Source organism: Armigeres subalbatus, chromosome 1, assembly GCF_024139115.2.
Source record: "Armigeres subalbatus isolate Guangzhou_Male chromosome 1, GZ_Asu_2, whole genome shotgun sequence".
NCBI lineage: Eukaryota > Metazoa > Arthropoda > Insecta > Diptera > Culicidae > Armigeres > Armigeres subalbatus.
This window is the reverse complement of record NC_085139.1, coordinates 210,019,966-210,045,572: the sequence shown is the minus strand read 5'-3', so window position 1 is coordinate 210,045,572 and position 25,607 is coordinate 210,019,966. Positions and strand designations below refer to the sequence as shown.

The 25,607-nt window shown below is 37.5% G+C and overlaps 1 pseudogene; it reads left to right on the top strand.

Moving 5' to 3' along the window:
• Nucleotides 1-11,956, top strand: part of LOC134205721 (sodium-independent sulfate anion transporter-like) — a 58,189-nt pseudogene extending 46,233 nt beyond the window's left edge.
• Nucleotides 11,957-25,607: the final 13,651 nt, after the last annotated feature.

Below are 25,607 nucleotides of genomic sequence, written 5' to 3'. Positions count from 1 at the left end.
ATTCATTGGAATTTCCACAGGAAATTCATTCGAATTTCCACAGGAAATTCATTCGAATTTCCACAGGAAATTCATTCGAATTTCCACAGGAAATTCATCCCATTTTCCACAAGGAATTCGTCCAATTTTTCACGGGATATTCATCCGATTTACCACAAGAAATTCATCCGAGTTTCTAAAGGAAATTCATTCGAATTTCCACAAGAAATTCATCCGAATTTCCACAGGAAATTCATCCGAATTTCCACAGGAAATTCATTCGAATTTTCACAGGAACTTCCTGTGAAAATTCGAATGAATTTCCTGTGGAACTTCGAATGAATTTACTGTGGAATTTCGAATGAATATCCTGTGGAAATTCGAATGAATTTCCCAATGAATTTCCCAAGATGAGTACACAGCTAGGTGTTCCAATCTGCCTAGTTTACAGGAGGCGGGGTGAAAATTTCATTTTCAGTGCATAATGAAAACAAACCCGCTGGCTCTCCCATACTAAAATCCAAGATGGCTGAATCGTGAATTTGGCAGATTGGAACACCCAGTGGTGTATTCATTTTGGAATTTCCACAGGAAATTCATTCCAATGGAAATTCGAATGAATTTCCTGTGGACATTCGAATGAATTTCCTGTGGAAATTCGAATGAATTTCCTGTGGAAATTCGAATGAATTTCCTGTGGAAATTCGAATAAATTTCTTGTGGGAATTCGAATGAATTTCCTGTGGAACTTCGAATGAACTTCCTGTGGAAATTCGAATGAATTTTCTGTGGAAATTCGAATGAATTTCCTGTGTAAAATCGAATGAATTTCCTGTGTAAATTCGAATGAATTTCCTGTGGAAAATCGAATGAATTTCCTGTGGAAAATCGAATGAATTTCCTGTGGAAATTCGAATGAATTTCCTGTGGAAATTCGAATGAATTTCCTGTGGAAATTCGAATGAATTTCCTGTGGAAATTCGAATGAATTTCCTGTGGAAATTCGAATGAATTTCCTGTGGAAATTCGAATGAATTTCCTGTGGAAATTCGGATGAATTTCCTGAGGAAATTCGAATGAATTTCCTGTGGAAATTCGAATGAATTTCCTGTGGAAATTCGAATGAATTTCCTGTGGAAATTCGAATAAATTTCCAGTGGAAATTCGAATGAATTTCCTGTGGAAACTCGAATGAATTTCTTGTGGAAAATCGAATGAAAATCGAATGAATTTCCTGTGGAAATTCGAATGAATTTCCTGTGGAAATTCGAATGAATTTCCTGTGGAAATTCGAATGATTTTCCTGTGGAAATTCGAATGAAAATCGAATGAATCTCCTGTGGAAATTCGAATGAAAATCGAATGAATTTCCTGAGGAAAATCGAATGAAAATCGAATGAATTTCCTGTGGAAAATCGAATGAGAACCAAATGAATTTCCTGTGGAAATTCGAATGAACTTCCTGTGAAAATTCAAATGAACTTCCTGTGGAAATTCGAATGAATTTCCTGGGGAAATTCGAATGAATTTCCTGGGGAAATTCGAATGAATTTCCTGGGGAAATTCGAATGAATTTCCTGGGGAAATTCGAATGAATTTCCTGGGGAAATTCGAATGAATTTCCTGGGGAAATTCGAATGAATTTCCAGGGGAAATTCGAATGAACTTCCAGGGGAAATTCGAATGAATTTCCTGTGAAATTGAATGAATTTCCTGTGGAATTGAATGAATTTCCTGTGAAATTCGAATGAATTTCCTGTGGAAATTCGAATGAATTTCCTGTGGAATTCGAATGAATTTCCTGTGGAAATTGAATGAATTTCCTGTGGAAATTGAATGAATTTCCTGTGGAAATTGAATGAATTTCCTGTGGAAATTGAATGAATTTCCTGTGGAAATTGAATGAATTTCCTGTGGAAATTGAATGAATTTCCTGTGGAAATTCGAATGAATTTCCTGTGGAATTCGAATGAATTTCCTGTGGAAATTGAATGAATTTCCTGTGGAAATTCGAATGAATTTCCTGTGGAAATTCGAATGAATTTCCTGTGGAAATTCGAATGAATTTCCTGTGGAAATTCGAATGAATTTCCTGTGGAAATTCGAATGAATTTCCTGTGGAAATTCGAATGAATTTCCTGTGGAAATTCGAATGAAAATCGAATGAATTTCCTGTGGAAACTCGAATGAATTTCTTGTGGAAAATCGAATGAAAATCGAATGAATTTCCTGCGGAAATTCGAATGAAAATCGAATGAATTTCCTGAGGAAAATCGAATGAAAATCGAATGAATTTCCTGTGGAAAATCGAATGAGAACCAAATGAATTTCCTGTGGAAATTCGAACGAACTTCCTGTGAAAATTCAAATGAACTTCCTGTGGAAATTCGGATGAATTTCCTGTGGAAATTCGGTTGAATTTCCTGTGGAAATTCGGATGAATTTCCTGTGGAAATTCGGATGAATTTCCTGTGGATATTCGGATGAATTTCCTGTGGAAATTCGGATGAATTTCCTGTGGAAATTCGGATGAATTTCCTGTGGAAATTCGGATGAATTTCCTGTGGAAATTCGGATGAATTTCCTGTGGAAATTCGGATGAATTTCCTGTGGAAATTCGGATGAATTTCCTGTGGAGATTCGGATGAATTTCCTGTGGAAATTCGGATGAATTTCCTGTGGAAATTCGGATGAATTTCCTGTGGAAATTCGGATGAATTTCCTGTGGAGATTCGGATGAATTTCCTGTGGAAATTCGGATGAATTTCCTGTGGAAATTCGGATGAATTTCCTGTGGAAATTCGGATGAATTTCCTGTGGAAATTCGGATGAACTTCATGTGGAAATTCGGATGAATTTCCTGTGGAAATTCGGATGAATTTCCTGTGGAAATTCGGATGAATTTCCTGTGGAAATTCGGATGAATTTCCTTTAAAAGGATGAATTTCCTGTGAAAGGATGAATTTCCTTAATTTATGTGTGGTTCTATATCAATTATATTAGGGTGGAGCTATTGCAAAAATTTGTAACGGCGAAACATTAATCTTATATAGATATCTATGAATATGATTGATGATTAATGATTTAATGTAAAATTCTATGATAAACGATTGATGATTAATGATTAAATCGTATTTTTTCGAAATTCATCGAAATTTATCGAAAATCATCCGAATTTCCACAGGAAATTGATTCGAATTTCCACAAGAAATACATCCGAATTTTCACAGGAAATTCATCCGAATTTCCACAGGAAATTCATTCGAATATCCACAGGAAATTCGTCCGAATTTTCACAGGAATTTAATCCGAATTTCCTGTGGAAATTCGTATGAATCTCCTGTGGAAATTCGGATTAAATTCCTGTGAAAATTCGGATGAATTTCCTGTGGATATTCGAAAGAATTTCCTGCGGAAATTCGGATGGATTTCCTGTGGAAATTCGGATGGATTTCCTGTGGAAATTCGGATGAATTTCCTGTGGAAATTCGGATGAATTCCCTGTGGAATTTCGGTTATATTTCTTGTGGAATTTTGGACGACTTTCCTGTGGAAATTCGGATGAATTTCGATAAATTTCGATGAATTTCGAAAAAATACGATTTGATCATTAATCATCAATCGATAATCATAGAATCTTACATTTAATCATTAATCACTAATCATATTCATAAATATTTATATAAGAATAATGTGTCACCGTTATAAATTGTTGCAATAGCTCCACCCTCATATAATTGATATAAAACCACACATAAATTAAGGAAATTCATCCTTTCACAGGAAATTCATTCGAATTTCCACAGGAAATTCATTCGAATTTCCACAAGAAATTCATTCGAATTTCCACAGGAAATTCATTCGAATTTCCACAGGAAATTCTTTCGAATTTCCACAGGAAATTCATTCGAATTTCCACAGGAATTTCATTCGAATTTCCATAGGAATTTCGTTCGAATTTCCACAGGAATTTCGTTCGAATTTCCACAGGAAATTCATTCGAATTTCCACAGGAAATTCATTCGAATTTCCACAGGAAATTCATTCGAATTTCCACAGGAAATTCATTCGAATTTCCACTGGAAATTCGAATGAATTTCCTGTGGAAATTCGAATGAATTTCCTGTGGAAATTCGAATGAAATTCCTGTGGAAATTCGAATGAATTTCCTGTGGAAATTCGAATGAAATTCCTGTGGAAATTCGAATAAATTTCCCGTGAAAATTCGAATGAATTTCCTGTGGAAATTCAGAATGAATTTCCTGTGGAAATTCGAATGAATTTCCTGTGGAAATTGAATGAATTTCCTGTGGAAATTCAGAATGAATTTCCTGTGGAAATTGAATGAATTTCCTGTGGAAATTGAATGAATTTCCTGTGGAAATTGAATGAATTTCCTGTGGAAATTCGAATGAATTTCCTGTGGAAATTGAATGTATTTCCTGTGGAAATTCGAATGAATTTTCTGTGGAAATTCGAATGAATTTCTTGAGGACATTCGAATGAATTCGAATTAATTTCCTGTGCAAATTCGGATGAACTTCCTGTGGAATTTTTAAATGAATTTCCTGTGGAAATTCGGATGATTTTCCTGTGGAATATGGAAATTCGGATGAATTCCCTGTGGAAATTCGGATTAATTCCTTGTGGAAATCAGAATGAATTTTCTGTGGAAATGTGGATGAATTTTCTGTGGAAATTTGGATGAATTTCCTGTGAAAATTCCGATGAATTTCCCGTGGAATTTCGGATGAGTTTCCTGTTGAAATTCGGATGAATATTCTCTAGAAGATTGGATGATTTTTTTTGGAAATACGGATGAATTTTCTGTAGAAAATCGGATGAATTTTCTGTGGAACTTCGGATGAGTTTCCCGTGGAAATTCGGATGAATTTCCTGTAGAAATTCGGATGAATTTCCTGTGGAAATTCGAATGAATTTCCTGTGGAAATTCGAATGAATTTCCTGTGGAAATTCGAATGAATTTCTTGTGGAAATTCGAATGAATTTCCTGTGAAAGGATGAATTTCCTGTGGAAATTCGGATGAATTTCCTGTGGAAATTCGGATGAATTTCCTGTGGAAATTCGGATGAATTTCCTGTGGAAATTTGGATGAATTTCCTGTGGAAATTGAATTCCTGTGGAAATTCGGATGAATTTCCTGTGGAAATTCGGATGAATTTCCTGTGGAAATTCGGATGAATTTCCTGTGGAAATTCGGATGAATTTTCTGTGGAAATTCGGATGAATTTCCTGTGGAAATTCGAATGAAATTCCTGTGGAAATTCGAATGAATTTCCTGTGGAAATTCGAATGAAAAACTTACTGTGGAAATTCGAATGAATTTCCTGTGGAAATTCGAATGAATTTCCTGTGGAAATTCGAATGAATTTCCTGTGGAAATTCGAATGAATTTCCTGTGGAAATTCGAATGAATTTCCTGTGGAAATTCGAATGAATTTCCTGTGGAAATTCGAATGAATTTCCTGTGGAAATTCGAATGAATTTCCTGTGGAAATTCGAATGAATTTCCTGTGGAAGTTCGAATGAATTTCCTGTGGAAATTCGAATGACTGTCCTGTGGAAATTCGAATGAATTTCCTGTGGAAATTCGAATGAATTTCCTGTGGAAATTCGGATGAATTTCCTGTGGAAATTCGGATGAATTTCCTGTGGAAATTCGGATTAATTTCCTGTTGAAATTCGGATGAATTTCCTGTGGAAATTCGAATGAATTTCCTGTGAAAATTCGAATAAATTTCCTGTGGAAGTTCGAATGAATTTCCTGTGGAAATTCGAATGAATTTCCTGTGGAAATTCGAATGAATTTCCTGTGGAAATTCGAATGAATTTCCTGTGGAAATTCGAATGAATTTCCTGTGGAAATTCGAATGAATTTCCTGTGGAAATTCGAATGAATTTCCTGTGGAAATTCGAATGATTTTCCTGTGGAAATTCGAATGAATTTCCTTTAGAATTTCGAATGAATTTCCTGTGGAATTTCGAATGAATTTCCTGTGGAAATTCGAATGAATTTCCAGGGGAAATTCGAATGGATTTCCACGGCAAATTCGGATGAATTTCCCGGGAAATTTTGATGCATTTCCGCGGGAAATTGGAATGAATTTCCACGGGAAATTCGAATGAATTTCCTGTGGAAATTCGAATGAATTTCCTGTGGAAATTCGAATGAATTTCCTGTGGAAATTCGAATGAATTTTCTGTGGAAATTCGAATGAATTTCCTGTGGAAATTCGAATGAATTTCCTGTGGAAATTCGAATGAATTTCCTGTGGAAATTCGAATGAATTTCCTGTGGAAATTGAATGAATTTCCTGTGGAAATTCGAATGAATTTCCTGTGGAATTCGAATGAATTTCCTGTGGAAATTCGAATGAATTTCCTGTGGAAATTCGAATGAATTTCCTGTGGAAATTGAATGAATTTCCTGTGGAAATTGAATGAATTTCCTGTGGAAATTGAATGAATTTCCTGTGGAAATTCGAATGAATTTCCTGTGGAAATTCGAATGAATTTCCTGTGGAAATTCGAATAAATTTCCTGTGGAAATTCGAAAGAATTTCCTGTGGAAATTCGAATGAATTTCCTGTGGAAATTCGGATGAATTTCCTGTGGAAATTCGAATGAATTTCGTGTGGAAATTCGAATCGAAATTCATTCCTGTGGATTCCTGTGGAAATTCGAAAGAAATTCCTGTGGAAATTCGAAAGAAATTCCTGTGGAAATTCGGATGAACTTCCTTTGGAAAATCGAATGAATTTCCACAGGAAAATTGATTCGAATTTCCACAGGAAGTTCATTCGAATTTCCACAGGAAATTCATTCGAATTTCCACAGGAAATTAATCTGATTTTTTATAAAAAAAATTCGTAAAAATGTCACTCATTTTTCCGGCACTTATACTGGACCGATTTGCTTGCAGAATACTCTCCTATTGTTTCCTATTAAAAAATGGTCAAATTGGACTATGGGCTCAAGATTTATGGCCAAAATACTATTTTTATAATGAATGTACGAGAAGAGCACCATTACCGCTAGGTGGATTAATCAGGGTTTTTCTTTTATAAATTAATAAGTTAATAGTTATTGCGCTAACTTTACAGAAAGCATCTCCTCACTGGTATTGCATCTGAAATGTACCAATCATTTGGAAAGGAGGGTAGGTTTTATGCCTTTAGGAGAAACTGTCCGTTTGGAATATCACTCTCTGGGGCTTTTCCTGCTCCAATAAAAAATAAGTAAAATGGGAAATATCATCCAAAAGAGTTAGAATGAAAAATATGATTTTAAAGCAGTTTCACATAAAACGCCTTAGGGGTTGCACACTAGTTACGTTAGCAATTATGAGGGGAGGGAGATCTGTCATTTTCCTACGTTCCATATAAATAAAAAATGATTTGTATGGGAAAAATCTTACATGGGGGAGGGAGGGTTGAAAAACCCAGAAAAATTGCTTACGTAATTAGTGTACGGCCTCTTAAGTTTTTTTTTTATATATAAGAGATAGAGACTCGGCTTGTTCAGCAAAGTTGTTCGTAATAACATTAGCCACAACTTTGCTTAAGGGTCTGTCCATAAACCACGTAGACTCTTGAGGGGGAGGGAGGGGTTTCGAAAAAGTCTACGTTAGTCTACGAAGGGGGACGGGGGAGTATACCAAAAGTCTACGTAGACATTTTTTTATTTTATTTTTTGGAAAATAATTTATGCAGAAGCTATATGCAAAGTTAACTTGTTTGATTTTTTAAAGATTTCCCCAATTTTTTTGCAAGACTTTATCGAAATAATCTAATGGATTTCACTGAAGTAATAGTCTGATCTACGGCTTAAAACTATATGGATATTCCCAGGATGTTCTCTGTGCTGAGCAGGAAAATTCTACGGAGTATTCTATAAAAACTTTCGAAAAAAATTCAAAATTTCTGCTTGGATTTTATTGCAGATTCCAGGGTTGGGAAAAATCAAATTTTCAAAAAATCGAGGATGATCAAACTCACCCGCGATCTTACTTTTAAATTATCAAGTGATAAAAACTCGCCAGCGATTAAGAATCGTTTGAAACTCGTATCTTGATTTGAAGCACCTACCGTTACATTTTGAACACTTTTTCCTTACTACCATGAAACCATAACGCCATATAGAAGATATAACGGGACTGTTGACAATTAGCTGATCATAGTAAAGATTAATGTTTGAATGAAAATTCTGTGTTTATTATCGTTTGAGTACATAATTTGAGAAGTTGTCGCCGGTGACAACTCGGCTACTGTTTTCACGTGAAAAGTTTTCACATGAAAATTGCAATCATTATCGTCTGATAATGATTCAGCACAACACTGGCAGATTCTACAATTTTTTTTTATTTTCGTCGGGAATACTAATGCGAATTCTTTGGAATAATCGATGGAAAATCGTAAGAATTTCTAAAGAAACTATTGAAAATTTCCACGAGAAATTATTTGAATTTCCCACCAAAAACTCTGTGAGTTTCCGTAATAAATGTTCGTCATTTTCGTAAGAAAGCTTTTGTAATTTTCATGAAAAAAATTTCAAAATTTTTACGAGAAATTCACCAAAATTTCAACTGAAAATTCTCTATAATTTTCACCGCAAATTATTCGGAAAAGTCTTTGGAATGTCTATAGCGTTTAAAAAAATTCTCAGAGAATTGCTCCAAATCTGCAAGCAAGAACGTAGGAAACCATTCCAAAATTTCACGGGAAATATTTCGGAATGTCCATTTAAACTTAAAATTACCTCGGAAAATAATTCTAAATTTTCACGGAAATTCTGAAAAATTTTCGGTTTTATACAAATTTGAACCGGCGTGAAGAATTGTAGGTCAGATGTGTGACAGATTTTAAGCAGTGGCGCGCCGATGCAAAAGTGTCGGCAGCGGTGGTGCACACCTCTAGGAGGAATCGAATTCAACAAAATTTGAATTAATTGACTTGGAGGTTTGGTTTCAGGAGCAGTGGACAGAGGATTAAATTTGATTCCGATTTTGATTGTCCAATCACATATTATGCATCTCGAGATAAAATAGAATACTGCGGCTTCCTGCTGGTTGCTTCTCAGGTAATCGCAACGGTCACTAAACTCAACAGAGTCAATGAAAATCTCACCCACCGTATGCACTTGCCATGATAAACACTCTCCATGTACTCAGTGACTCCAGTTGCCTCTCACTAATACAATCGAACACTGCTGTCATTTCGCGAAAAGCACGTGGTTTTGTTTTGAGCGGGAAAATTCTGCCTAACTTTTAACACGGCGGCTATCTTGACGTTTACCTTCGCAGTCGAGCCTGCGAGTGTAAGACCGCCGCAGCATTCTAGAAAAAGATAAGCGCGACAATATGATATTGTGTAAAATTTTGAAAAGTCTACGTAGACTTCAAGGGGGTGGGGGAGGGGTTTCGGAAAAGTCTGCGAAAGTCTACTATGGGGGAGGAAAGGGTTTGAAAATGTGAAATTTCAGTCTACGTGGTTTGTGGACAGCCCCTAAGACACCGCGGCCGTGCACGGGGGGATTAATCATCATTGGAACGACGAATTGAGGAGATGTTAAACATTCTTGGTTTTCTAAAAGGTGGGGATGGTAACAATGATGTTATTATTCTGTTCAGATTACAAGCTTTATCACTAGATATGAATAATATGAAACGATAATATAATATGTGAACTTTGACATCAAGATACAAATCAAATGATAAAGCACTATTTCTGGATTCTATCAAAACAGAGCGCATTTGACCTTCTGATTGATTATTTGTTTAAATAAAAATGCTTAAAATTCGATTACTTTGAATAATATTCATGGCATCATTCCAAAAATGAGCTGTATAGTGGTCACTTCAGAGCTTTCATCCACATTTACCATAGGTCGTATCGGAGATCTTGAAGATGTTCACGGCTAGGAAAAATGTCTTTCGGTTGCGAAAAAATTGCGAAGATGCTATCGATGAATGGTGCTTCGTTCCTTTGGCAGAGAAACTGATTGGGATGAATGCTTTAGGAGACTTCGTGAGCGAAGCTGGCGTCATTATTATCTTTTTGAAGCCCATCGCATATTGAAATTTAAAAAAAAAACTTTAAATAAAGAAAATAACTCTTGGCGACTGTGGAAACTTAATTGAAAATCAAATCGTTTTCGGCCGTTGCAGTCTTGTAAAGCAGCAAAACCAAGTTTGCTTGTTTTTGCATCTTTACAAGACTGCAACGGCCGAAAACGACTTGATTTTCATTTAAATATAGGTTTCAGCGAAAATAGTTCATTTTTTGGAATATTGTTTGATTTGATATTGTTGAGAACTTTATCTTATTCTTTATTTATTCATGCACTTCATTGTAACACTGCGGATTCTATTGGAATCAGACGTTTGAAATCTAGATATTTAGAAAAGTTACGCATTTAAAAAATAATCACTTCCAATTTCAATCATGGCACACTACACGTTTCGTAGAATCAAGGGATGCTTAACAAAAATCTAGCCAAAGTTGCTCTATAAGTCATTGCTTTCCTGGTTGGGACTTGGGAGATTCATAATAGCATAGATGTAATAGTTCTACTTTTTTCAGTCACTTTTTATTCAAAATTTTATGCAAAATTATTATAAATCAATTCATCTTTCTTTTCTTATTTTGCTCCCAGCCAACGGTAAAGCGGTCGATGCCACCCAGGAGCTGATAGCTATCGGCGTCTCCAATATCGCCAATTCCTTCGTACAGGGCTACCCCGGAACTGGAGCACTTTCTCGTGGAGCCGTTAACAATGCCAGCGGTGTTCGAACGCCCTTCGGTGGATTCTACACGGGAGTCATCGTCATCTTGGCTCTCCTCTTCTTCACTCCGTATTTCTTCTACATACCGAAAGCTGCGCTGGCAGCCATCATTATCGCAGCGGTGATCTTCATGATAGAGGCCCGCGTTATCAAGCCCATGTGGAGAAGCAAAAAATCCGATCTGGTACCTGGAATTGCCGCCTTCGTCGCATGTTTGGCGCTGCCTATCGAATACGGCATTCTGGTCGGTATCGGCCTGAACGTGATCTTCATTCTGTACCACGCCGCGCGACCGAAGATCCACCTGGACCAGCTGATCACCCCGTGCGGAATTAAGTACCTCATGCTGACCCCCGATAGAGTCTCATCTTCCCGTCGTCCGATTTCGTGCGCAACCTTATCAACAAGCACGGTCTCAAGAATCAAACGCCGGTGGTGATCGATTGTACGCACATCTACGGAGCGGATTTCACCGCTGCCCAGGTCATCGATACGCTCATCAAGGACTTCAAAATGCGGAACCAGATGCTGCTGTTCCTGAACCTGAAACCGTCGGTTTGCAACGTGTTCGAGGGAGCGGAACTGGAATATCGGGTTTTCTACGATATCGAACAGCTCGAGAAGGCTATCCAGGAGATCCGACGAAAGAGTTTCCAAGCTTAGGAGGCGCACAGTTTGAGCTATTAGAGCGGCAAAAGACAGAAACTCAGGACCATTCAAACCGCTTGCCTAGTGGAGTTAGTCATTTAGTGTTAGATAATGATCTAATGTTAGAACAATTTACTTATCCAAAAACGCATTACGTTTTCCGCAACAGAAAAGTGATCTAGATATTAAGCCGTTTGTAGAGCTAACACAAGAAGGGAGTCATATAATTGTGATGGCGAAAATTTCCACTGTTATTTTTTTCAATATGCTGGGCCGTATTGGAAAAGGGGTGAACCAGTGTGTACTTATTGGACAGATGAATAATGTCGACGATCGTTGAAAAGTTGTTATTTTGATTTGCAGATGAAAAATTGTTAGAACGAAAATGAGAGCTATTGTTGGCGTGGGTCGAAGAACCCACCACAAGTAAGGCCCATTGTAATTTTGGTAGGATTAGTTGACTTTTTAGTTTGGTAAGTTGATCCTTACTGTTGAAATATACGAGATGCTCCTTATTTTAAATACTGTTGAATCGAAAACAAATGCTGGTTGATTATTATTCCGAAATCGTCGAACCCTGATGGGTCGCTTGATCACATCACGCTCATGTTTTTCATGCAAAATCCCATTTACCGAAAAATCATTTAGCTCATGATGTCGTTAAGGCTCAAGACTCCATCACAATGTTTTGAAAATTAATGACTGTATCGCTTGTTTGTAATAGTGAGGCAATTGGTACGGAAAAGTGCAGCAGCAATAGATAAATTTTGTTTACAACTGGGGTGGGTGGAAATGTGGTGTTAAAAATATGCCAGCTGATGCATAATGTTGCCAGACTTGACGAAATGTTTATTTTATATCATAACACATGTTCACGGTGTATCAAATATATGGGTTTTTACCGGTTAAATTTTTTTATACACCACTTCGAATGTAACAGAAGCTTACATAACATGTTTAAATATTTATTTTTGGTTTATTTGTTCAATCCGACAAACAGCAATGATTTTTTCCAATAAATAAATCTGGCAACGGTGAAGAGATGATTATTTTCTTGTGTATGCACACCTTTGTTTGCTTGTTGGCGTGGACGTGGCTGGCGTATACATTGTATTGTTCAAATTGAATGAAGTTGCATCGCGTAGATTTTGTTCTCACCATTTCACTTATTGCGCTAGTGAATTGGAGTCTTCCGCATTTTATTGCATTTACAATACGGTCGTCGAATTTGTCTCTCACTTCGATTTTTGGAAAGCAGTTTTCGACAGTTTTTGGACGTGAAGTGAATTTATCGGTAGTCAAGATTGAATAAAAAGGTGAAACTCAGTTAGTGAATATGTTTTAGGAGTGTTTAAATCAAGGAGACAGTGGGAAAAGATCAAGTGAAAAATCAAGTTGCGTGTGTATGTGTTAGCTCCGAATATTCGGAGTTAGTATGCGTTCGGTAAAAATGCGAATGTCGGTCTAGGAAAAAAGCAGTTTTCAGCGTTTTTCCAGCAATTCCTCAGTAATTGTTAGATTGGATAAGTGAAAAATTAAAATGAAAATGTAATGAATATGCAATGATTGAGGTAAGTCGGCCAATAGCCCCAAAATATTGAATTAAGTTCAAAACTTTATTAGTATTAGTGCGGATTCGAATAAAATCATCGTCATCATCGGATTGTTTACGGTTTATAGAGCCTTAAAATCAATCGAAGCATGATTTATTGATTTACACAACAATTTTTTTATGCGAAGATCATTAATGAAATTCTACCCACACAGGGCATAATTTAATGAGTCCTATCGTATCCGTATCCGTATCCGTATTGTAGTTTTGACAGAATTTACGAACAGCTTTGTTTTTTCAGTCTGCGTTTAGAAGGTTACTCTTCACTGCTCTGTGATCTACGCCAATGCTAACGATGTCATCCGCACAACCAAGGAGCATGGAAGACTTGATGATGATGGTTCCGTTTCTTTGCGCACCAGATCTTCGAATTGCTCCTTCCAGAGCTATGTTGAAAAGCAGATTAGAAGGCGCGTCGCCTTGCGCGTCGTCGGGAGGTCATGGTCTAGCGTTATAGGCCAAAATTCGTTCTGTTTCACTGCCTTAAAGTCCACAATTAGATGATGAGTCCGCAACTTGTATTCCCGGAATGTATCAACACGGAGAAGAACCAGATTAGTTTGAAACAACCATATTGTTGGTTGAATTTCAAACTAAAATTTTAGTTGTTTCAAGGCGAATCTTTGTTATTTCAAAACTGCTTTTTTTATTGAATCAAACTGGAACAATAGTTTGGAGTAGCACAAAAAACAGACTTGAATTTATCTATATTTTTGTTCATTTTAAACGAATAGTTATGTCAATTTAAACATTATGCTTCGTTGTTTTTAACAAAATGCAGGTTGAATTTGAAGACGAACTTTTATTTTATGTTTTATACTGTTCGACGTTCTAGAGCGTCATCTTCGTTAAATGCGGTTAAATATTCGAATTTTGGTTCAAACACAACTAATTTGCTGCTGATTTTATTCATGTTGTGCTTTCATCAGAGAGCCATTAAGTGGCACAGAGTCTACACGAACGACCAGATTATAAACAGGTAAGTTCCATTTTAATCCGATTAATTAGCTAAAAATAATCACGCAACATATTTTCAGGATGTTTTTCCAGTACACACGATCTCCTATCCCGGCAGAATTTGTATCATCACATACGCTCCGGTGCACAAAAGGTATAATTTCAAATCAAGCATATGTTGGCATTATTAAGGGTATGCGATAACACATTTTTTCCTGACGAAACGATACGAAACGAAATTTGAAAAGCTATTGTTGGTTCGAAACGAAACGAAACGAAATTGAGGTCCATTTGATTCGAATGTTTATACCATTTACCATAAACAACGTAAAAATATTCATCGCTTAATATTTCCAACAGGCCTCAGTAAAAATAAAATAAAGCCGATTTTTCAACTACAATCAACAGATTTCATATTTATTGGATCTGTCCTCCATTTTGAAAAGTATTACAGATTCAAAGTGCCACCCTTCCATTTCAAACAACATCTTGAATAAAGTCTCCAGGCAAATTTCCAACCAAATTCATGAAGATTTATTGAATCTGTGAGACTTTCCAAACAGATGTTGGTTGCAGTAGTAAACTCGACTTTTTCTAAATTTTTACTGAGGTGTGATGGAAATATTAAGCGAGCATTTTTTTTGGTTATGGTGAGGGGCATTTTTCATCCATCATTTTTTCTCGGCCTTGGAAGATAAACGAAAATCGTGACTGCTAGACGAAAACCTTTTTCGTTTAATCACTTCACCTCTCACTCACTTTTTTTTGAGAACGATTAGAAAAATTCTATGGTGCGCTGATGGGAGTCGGACTTTAACAATAATATCTGTGAGATGCTCTTACTCTAGCAACACCATTACGCTATCTGTATGTAGGCATGAGGTTACAGTGGCCAAGTGTCCCGGATTACGCGGGACAGTTCCGGGTTCAGCCTACTTGCCTCACATTGCATGGCGCCCCGGAAAACGTTCTCCATTCCATGATGAATCTGTAAAGCCTGGAAATTCAAACCATTGGAAATAGAATGTAAAAAATCTATAACAGATCTGAATAATTAAGAGAATATAGGAAACTTGAACCTAATGAAGTTGAGGGTCTTGAGGGTCTACTGAAGTTATAGGATGAAGGTAATTTTGAGTATCCAAACAAGTTTCACAATATTAAAAATACACAGTCAGTTTTTATTTCTGCAGCTCAGCACAATAAAGAACAGACTTCCGTACAAAATACGGTTATTTGCTGATTTCCAATGAACTATTTGCTGTGTTTTAGCAATAAAAAATAGGCATACGTGTTTGCTGAAAGCTAGGACATGAAGTGACAATTCAATTGAGACTGCCTTGTTACTATTCAGTCGGTAGCTCTGATGAGGTGGTCGCCAGTGTAACCAAATTAATTTGGTACAGAACCTTTCATACAATATGTTTCAAGATGTTTATCTTCCTCGATAGGAACTATCTAAACTCGATAGAAAGATCCATTATTTATGTAAGAGAAGCGAAAGTTACAAGCACAAAAGATTTCACTTGAATAAATATTAGGGTGGTTCAAAAATCGATTTTTCTCCACAGTGCTCATCTGATTCTTTACCATGTTCTGAATGTTCTCTGAAAATTTGAGCTCATTTGGATTAAAACTGATTTAGCACAAGCCGTTTCAAGTTTGCATGCAAATTAGTATGGGGAAATTTATAATTTTATTATACTGTTAATGACGCTTCCCCATCAAGCGCATGTTAAAGGAAAACCTACATAGCTAAATGGATTACTCAACAGCTTTCACTCAGTGAAAACCGCATCTCAAATAATCGTTCTAATAATTAGTAATCGAATTTAATCTTTTCCGTGGTTTTCTGGAGCTAATTGCATAACTCATCAACAGGCAACATTGCTGCTCGTGGTGCGAAAGATAGCACACACAAAATCAGGCTACTATGTTGCACTGCACATTTCAGTGATGCCCTCAAAGAAGTTTAACGATCATGACTAAAGATTCGCAACCTGTCTTAAAATCGATTACTAATTATTGGGACGATTAATCAACATGCGGTTTTCGTTGGGTGAAAGCTGTTGAGTATCCCTTTTAGCTATGTAGGTTTTCTTTTAACCTGCGCTTAATGGGGAAACGTCATTAAAAGTATAATGAAAAAATAAATTTCCCCATACTAATTTGCATGCAAACTTGAAACGGCTTGTGATAAATCAGTTTTAATCCAAACGAGCTCAAATTTTCAGAGGACACTCAGAACATGGTAAAGAATCAGATGAGCACTGTGGAGCAAAATCGATTTTTTGAACCACCCTAATAAATATAACTGCTAGATGGAAAAAAATGAATATAATGCTTAAAATTCAACAGTTATAAATCTTTTCAGACCTTGAGAACAATGTGTAAGCCTTTAGCTATTAAATGTAAACTAATTTTATGCCATCAAACTCGAACGCAGACATTTACGTTTATTGCTAAATATTAACTTTTAAAACCAGCAAAACAACAAACTTCCCTACGCCGCACCGGTATGATTGTGACAGAAAATCGATACAATTTTGAAGCATTTGAATCACATGGATCTGCAGGATCTAGTAAATGTGAGAAAATTCTAGATTTCCATAATATACGGAATCAAAAATATCTGAAGGTAAAAGTTTAGGCCATGACAATGATCTCAATCGGAAGGATCTGAATCAGTTCCAGAATCTGAAATAAATGAGATATCAATCTTGAGCATTCTTAAATCTGCATAGATCTGAAAATCTAATAAATCAGGACAACTTCTGAAACATCACCATCTCCATTTCACTTTTTCTAAACAATGGTTGTTCAAACTGAATACTTTTAAAAGACAACGGAAGGCGGACAATACTCAGTAGACAAGTTAGGAATATTTCGTTTATCGAAAAGTTTCAACAACTAGAGCACAGATCGAACAATCGCCTCATAATACATTACATATTTCCTAACTCAGTGAACTTAAATAAAAATAGAGCATACCAAAACGATGAGATGTACAAATTATGTTTACTTCACTGAACAATAGTATTTAAATCAACAGCTATGCATCACGTTTTATACTTGAACACTTTCAACAAAACATTGAAGAAATTTTTAAGTGGAAAGCTAAATGTGTTTCTGTTGAAGATACAGGATTGTGTAACGTGGTGAGATTTAGGTAGTGAAAGAATTTACATGTAAGCTACACCGGGGCAAGTTGAAATGCGGGGTAAGTTGAAACGGAAGCTGTAATTTATATCGGAAATAACCGATTGAACTGATTATTTTTTTTTCAACAAACTACTCCTCTAAGAGCAACTCCACGGGAGTTACCATCTGGGTCCCTATCGCTATTTCTGGGCCCTATATAGGGACCCACTTCTACACCGTTAGTATCTAAACGGGAATGTGAAATAAGAACAGGAGGACGCCTTCCAGGAATGACTCAGAAAGATTCTTTAACAATTTTCAGTATGTTCTCCCAAGAGTGTCTCCCAAGAAAATGTTCCGCAAGTTTATCTTTTCTCTGTTTTATTCATACAGACTGATTTTTTTTTTAAATTCATCTATTAATCCCTGGAAGAATTCCCCAGGAATTCTTCCTGAAATATTTGAGTTCTTTTAAAAACCTTTGCAGAAGTTCCCTCAAGAGTACTATCGTAAGATTCTGCAGGAGTTCTTCCAACAATTCCCTCAGAATTATTCAAAAATTTCTTCCAGAAAACATCCGAGAGATGTTAAAGCGTTCCTGCAGGAATTTGTGAAGAGTAATTGCTGGTAGATAAGCTAGTGGAAACTTCAGGAGAAATTTATTCGATTGTCGAGGGAAAAACCTGGAAGGGAAAAAATCCAGAAAGAATAACGGTTTAAAAAAGAGTTTTGTAATATATTTAATTACTATGTCAGTTCTTCAGTTAGCCTTGATGGCGAAAGCGTAGATTGGGAATCAAGGATGCTTTCGTTTGGAAAACATTATCGTGCTTACCTAACACTGGCATAGAAAAACTTGTAATTATTAACTGAGGAAATGTCTCAGTGATGAACTTAAATTTTATATACAAAAATCACGTGGAAAAAAAGACATAAAAAATGCTTAAAGAATAGCAAGTCGAAAAGCAGGTCAAGTTCCAGTTAGAATGTAACGCCATTGAAGGAAAAGAAGGCTACTTTTAGCAACGCCCGGTGAGAACTCAATATGTTTATGAAGTCGCTATACTTAAAATAGAAACCATCGGTGGAAAGATGGAGCGCTTTCCTAAAATAGCACGCGAGATGGAGAACTATAATGAGAATAGCGATGAGGACTCCCGTGGAGGTGCTCTAAACGCACCTTCTGGCTGCCATTCCACAGTGTTTTATTTCGTCATTTTCACGATCGAAATACAAAAACTCGAAAAGTGTTGATAGGGTTTGTTCACAGAAGTTTCGTTAAAAACAGTTTGATGATTAATCCCCCTAAAAGTTAGTTGAGAAAATTATTTTTCCACCAGAATGAGATAGACACGCAGTGTCTTCCGCAAAGTTGTAGCAAATGTTAATACGAGCAACTTTGCTGAACATGCCGAGTCTCTATCTCTTATATATAACAAACTTAAGACGTTTTATGTAAAAACCCCATAAAAAACTAATTTTTCATTCTAACTCATTCCAATGATTTTTCCCATTTTCCGTCTCTTCTACAAAGTTGTTAAACAAGCAAAATTACATGTTTTTGCAGAACATTGTAACATTCCATCTCACATACAACAAAAGTTATCTTCAAATTATACATATTCTTAGAGGTATTTCCACTTTTCTTGTTTTTATTAATTACTCCCTTAATTGCAAAAAGTCGCAAATTTCTTCATCATATGCTGAAAATCGCTTATTTCATTTTTCTACTGACATTGAAAACTTTTGTCGATGTTCAGAAACTTACAATGTTCAGCAAAAACATGTTATTTTGCTGGTTTGACAACTTTGTAGAAGAGACGGAAAATGTGAAAAATCATTAAAGTTAGTTTAAGTTTAGAGAATTTTTTTAAGAGGATTTCCACATGAACCATGTTAAGTTTGTTATATCAAAAATATAGAAACTCATATATAAATATATATATATTATTATATTTATATAAGAATTCATAAAAAATATTATTCAAAGAATTCAAATTTCCGAAAGTATTCATGTGATGTCGAAAATACAATAAATGTACACAGCACACATGTCGAAGCGTTTCAATATAATTAAAACAGCAGAAACATCTGCTGCAGGTAAATTTTGGGACAGACGAGGAACTGACGCATTGATTGCTGAAATTGTTGGATCCCGTTGTATCAAAAGCCCGAAGTTGTCCAAGAAGTCGAAGGAAGTTGCTTACATAAGATACTAAACTATATTAGTGAAAGTGTGAAAGCGATGACAAAGAGAACAACGAATACAAATCTAGTTGAATTTGGAAACAACTTTGTTAGATTTCGGTCGACTTTTTTTTATTTATTGAGCCTTCGCCGCCATGAGTCTCTGGGTCTACCTCTGCTGCGATATCCCGCTGGGTTCCAGTCTAATGCTTGTTTACAGATTTCGTTTCCGCCCCTACGTAGAGTGTGGCCGACCCAGCCCCACTTCCGATCCCACTTCCGAATTTCTGTTGCTATCGGCCTCTGGTGACAACGACGATGGAGCTCGTTGTTTGAGATCCAGTTGTGAGGCCACCTGGCCCGAATTATATACTGCAGGCATCTGTTAATGAACACCTGCAGCCGTTGAGTGTTCTCCACTGAAACACACAATGTTTCGCTAGCGTATAACAGCACAGATTTCACGTTAGAGTTGAAAATTCGTATTTTGGTGCGTTCACTTATCTGCCTGTTTTTCCAGATATTTCTTAAACTCGCAAAGGCAGCCCTTGCGTTCTCGATCCGTGCGCCTATGTCGATCTTGGTACCGCCGTCTGACGCCATTTGGCTACCAAGTTATTGGAAACTTGCAACATTCTCCACTGGTTGCCCGGCTACCGGCTACTGTGAAACTGGAAGGAGTCACCGTGTTTACATCCAACGATTTGTTGACGTTGTTGACTAAACCTGCCGAGGAGGAGCGCTCGGCAAGTTCGTTGAGCTTACTCTGCATATCAGAGCGCCGTTGCGCGAGGAGTGCAACGTCATCCGCCAATTCGAAGTCGTTTAGGTGCTCTATGGTTATAGGCTGCCATAACAGCCCGCGGTTTGGTTCACAAATTTAAATATTCGGGGCTGCAAAAGATTCGTTGCTATACTATAATTCCGCGAAATTCCGCGGAATTTCGTTTCGAATGCTCTAAACGAAATTTTTCGAAATACCGCATATGCTTGGGCATTATAACTAATAGAAAACGAATATTGCAGCAAAATTGATGCCGTACGGATTATTATTTGTCTGGAGCCTCGTATAGAAATGTTTAATGCCGGAGACGCACCACAAAAAAAGTTTGCTGTGGATCCCAGATGCCTCCTATAGAACTATCTACCTTGACTCCTTTTACACATTAGACTCATACGTACATAGTTCAAAATCAATTATCTGATTTATAAAAACTCAATAAAACATGCTGCGTGAAATTACTGATTGTTATTTAATTGGAAAATAAAAGTGGACAAAAAAGAGAAATATCAGCAACCATCTATGGGTTTGTTCCAAACAATGTTTTTGTTTGTTCTAAACTAAACATTGGTTATTCCAAGTTGATTTTTGTAGTTTGAAACAACCAACAGTTTAGTTTGTTTATTGAACTGTCAAATTAAACAACCAAAATCTTCACACTTAACTCATTTCACAGTATTCGGTAAATTTTACCGAAATCTCAACAGCAGAACTGTTCGGTAATTTTTTTTTCAGATTTTTTGTAATTTTTTCCATTGCTCAACTGTCAAAATCACCAAAAAATAGTAAAATTATTTACCAAACAGTTCTGCTGTTGAGATTTCGGTAAAATTTTACCGAGTTCGGCGATTTATTTTAAGTGTGATTGGTTGTTCCAAACAAATTTTGTTTAACTTAATATCGAAGTCGCTACAGAAAACAATGTTGATCTTAAGTTAGTTTCAATCAACTGTTCGGCTTATCCGGCTAGCATGAACTAACAACACCAGATATTCCCAAAAAATAATAAATCACATTCAAATACATCATGTAAACAACAGGTATTTATTTAGCATTTAGCATTTTGCCTAGAGTGCCCTACACTGTGCCAGCAAAGTACTCTTTAATGGGTAAAAAAGTACCCATTATGAAGTTAAATAGTTCAACTCATTAAAAGAGTAAACAGCGTTTACTCATTAATGAGTAAAAGGCTTCTACGTCAAATTCCGGGGTATTTTTTACCCATTATCGAAAAAAATGTTTTTGCTGTAATGGGTATTTTTTACTCTTCTTTATGTTTAGGAAGCCATTTGAAGTTTAGTATGATATACAAACAAATGACACAATTACGAGGAATCTATGAAATAACGAATAAACAGAATTGTTCTTTATTTTGTCATATTTCAAAACAAATAATTTACAAGCTTCGCTTCGCATCACATCGCTATCAAAATGGATGTATGGGCTCAACAGGTACACAAGAAGGAACTTCAATAGCGGCTGCCTCTAAAACCGTCTCTGACTACGTTCCTGTTGGCGTAATAGGAAACCTTCAACCGTCTCCGGCTTCGTCGCTAGTTGGCGTAGGAAAGACAGACGATCCCCATTCGTTGAATCTCACAGAAGTTCAACTTCCATCGAGGATTTGCCAATTTCACATCGTCGATTGCCGGAGCACGACTCGATCCTTTTGGACGCTTGAATACCCATCCAGTTCGTCGTTGTTCCTCGAATCATTTTGCTAACTTCTATGTTGAAGACCCGGTAGTTTGGAGCTCCCTAGATATTGATTTGAAACGATAATATGCTGTTATTGGACATTCGAGGAAAATATAACCATGGTTGCAACTCACCTAAGCTTTTATTTGTAAGTTACTATCGATCCGATCCACGATCGAGCTCTCATAACCATTTTCCGCCCGCCACTGGGAATGAAATTCGGCGTGTTGATCACCAGCTGTGTCACATCTTTTAGTACCGTTTCTGCAACAAAAACCAAACGTTAATCACCGAAATAGGTATAGTTCGAAACAACCGGAACAACGAGAACAAAACAGATTGTCATTCCATTAGCAGAATATCCTCACCGTACCATATCGATCAGCTGCCAAACCTTTTCCCAGTTTCCGAAGGAATTCGTAGATTTCGGAGAAGTTTTGATGATGCTGTTGCTGGAATGATAGATTGTTATACTGGATCATCCCGATAAAGGCTGGTTCTCAAAGTCTGCTGATGCGCGGTACCGGGAGCAGCAATATTTTGCTTTGCTTTTTGACACCGACTGCCGACGACGACAGGGGCAACAATCGTTTGTTCAAAAGTTCAACTTTTTTTTCACTCATTAATGAGTAATAACTCGGAGCATATAAATGTGCATAAAATACGCATTATATGAAAAAATAAATTACCCATTATTTGACAGGTTCATACCTTGCCAAATAAGGGGTGATTTTTACTCTTTAAAGAGTATTGTCAGGTTTACAGTGTAGCCTTTCCTATCGCTAGTCTATTCTTTTAATAGTTCTTAAATCTAGCACTTTCAAGCGTACTCCCAATGGGCCCATTGTATGGCTCTGATGGTGTCGCTGCGCTTGCCCCTCGACTTACGCACACACGAGACCTGTTGCGCGTCAGGCGTCGTTGTGCACCGCTCACTACTCTCGACTGGATCAATGCGTCGCTTGCGGGTACTGAATGATGGACTTGTGCCTCACTCCTGCTATGGCCACGGAACGTTTCTCATGTGACTCGTATAGCGGCCGCAGGAGGTTTCACGTTCTCGGTCGGCTGCGGTCAGCGTCTGTTGATATGAGACGAAATTGGGTGAAACAAAAAGGCCTTCTATTATCATAGAAGGCCTTTGGTTATTGTCACAGTCGCTCCTCGCGTCGAACCAGTGGTGCTATTCGGTCTTGTGTGTAGGTATGCGCTACGGCAATTAATAGATTCTCCTCTACCCTGCCAGATAGCGGTATTTAGCCGATGTTAGAACGCGATACCTTTGACATTCGCTCGCTGTATTGGCAACGTCTGCGGTGTGCGATTCAGTCTAAACGCCCTGATGCAGTTATTATTAGCATGCAACCCGACTTGCAGCAGTTCGTCCCTGCAAGGCCGTATTCTGTATTTTAACAGATCACTTCTTCCTGCCGAAATTTGCTCCACTGGATCCACGATACTACGAGCACGGCAGACATCAACACGTCTACATTCGATGACGATCACCACAGTTCTGTCTGAGCTCCTCTCGATGTACAGTTTTGATATAGATAGCCGCTCAGCGGAAACGATCGTACATATTGCAGGAAAATTCTTGCCTCGTTGTTCATTGGCAAGCGAGCGACCCATGCAGCCGTGTTTAATTTCACGCACTAATACTAAATATTCTTATTTAATTTACCCGTTGCTAATGTATTGGCTATTGAATGATGAACGTAACACAACGTATTAGTTTGAATCAACCTGTGATTTTGTTTGTGCCATATTCAACCTAACATTATGCTTGAAACAAACTAATTTTTGGTTGTAATTACCAAAGTTTTTTCTCCGTGAAGGATTTGTCGCAGAGTAGTATTGTCTAATACGTTGTTGAACGCCCTTCTCAAAACCGCTTCGATACATATGTCTCTGCAAACGGGCGCAGTCTGCTAAACAGAATTCGGGAGATTACCTTGTAAACGGTATCGAGTATAGATAGTGGAATATATGATAGATTCTACTATCTATAGTATCGCGGAGTGTTATACATCGATAGTTAGCACAGTCGAGCCTGTGTACTTTCTTGTAGACAGGACATATGAGGCTAACACGCCAGCTCCAAAGCATTTTTTCTCCCTCCCAAATCATTTCAATCACTTGGTGGATTTCTTTCGTTCAGCCAGTCACTACCGGCTTTTATAAGCTCGGCCGGAATTCCGTTCTTTAGCTCACGAATTGTCTTTCACACTTCGTAGAGGGTTTTTGGTGTTGTGAATGGCGATGCGAATCATACATAGGCGTTTCATTCTTGCTTCTGTACTTCTTGACAATCATTGGAAGACTGATTTGACATATATGATAAAAACCAAAGCCTTCTATGTTATTCTTATCACTCTGTCTATCACTACATTACTCCCTTTCTCTAACCTCCTATTTTCTTCAATTTGTAAAGAATATAACAATCTACATAATCAAAAATGATTTGAGGTTTCCTTTGTCATGATTTAACTCATAAACTCATAAACTCTTTACCTTTGAAAAGAAATAAATTCACCCCTACAACACTCCAGTAAAATGCTAATATCTTTGCGTAATAAACTCTAATCTTCTCGCGGTTTTCAGCATAATATTCTGTATTTTATTTTACAAGAACTGAATGAGTATCATGGTTCTTGATCGTAAATTGTGCCGTCCAACTGCAAATCACTGTATTTGGATGTTTCTGCATACATTTTTCCATATAAACTTCCAACGAGTTTAGCACTGCCCAAACGTTGACCGATTTGGCTGAAATTTTGTCCAGAGCATCAAGGCATCAAATAGAACCGAATAAGAGGGCGGCCCTTCAAACAATTTGAAAAAGTGTTTTTTGAGCAACCCTAATCTATATACATAAAAATGAATTTCTGTCTGTCTGTGCCTTCATTTTTTTTCATTTATTTAGTCTACATCTATACAGATAACACTGAATCAACAATTTGACGCCACAATATACGGTTCGAGGCCGCATCTCTCCATCCTCGAATACGCCCCACGCTCGCCAAGTCGTTCTGCACCTGGTCTGCCCATCTCGCTCGCTGCGCTCCACGCCGTCTCGTACCTGCCGGATCGGAAGCGAACACCATCTTTGCAGGGTTGCTGTCCGGCATTCTTGCAACATGTCCTGCCCATCGTACCCTTCCGGCTTTAGCTACCTTCTGGATATTGGGTTTGTTTTAGAGCTGAGCGAGCTCATGGTTCATTCTTCGCCGCCACACACCGTCTTCTTGTACACCGCCAAAGATGGTCCTAAGCACCCGTCTCTCGAATACCTGAGTGCTTGCAAGTCCTCCTCGAGCATTGTCCATGTTTCATGTCCGTAGAGGACTACCGGTCTTATTAACGTCTTGTACATGACACATTTGGTGCGGTGGCGAATCTTTTTCGACCGCAGTTTCTTCTGGAGCCCGTAGTAGGCCCGACTTCCACAGATGATGCGCCTTCGTATTTCACGACTAACGTTGTTGTCAGCCGTTAGCAAGGATCCGAGGTAGACGAATTCCTCGACCACCTCGAAGGTATCCCCGTCTATCGTAACACTGCTTCCCAGGCGGGCCCTGTCGCGCTCGGTTCCGCCCACAAGCATGTACTTTGTCTTTGACGCATTCACCACCAGTCCAACTTTTGTTGCTTCACGTTTCAGGCGGGTGTACAGTTCTGCCACCTTTGCAAATGTTCGGCCGACAATGTCCATGTCATCCGCGAAGCAAATAAATTGACTGGATCTGTTGAAAATCGTACCCCGGCTGTTACACCCGGCTCTCCGCATGACACCTTCTAG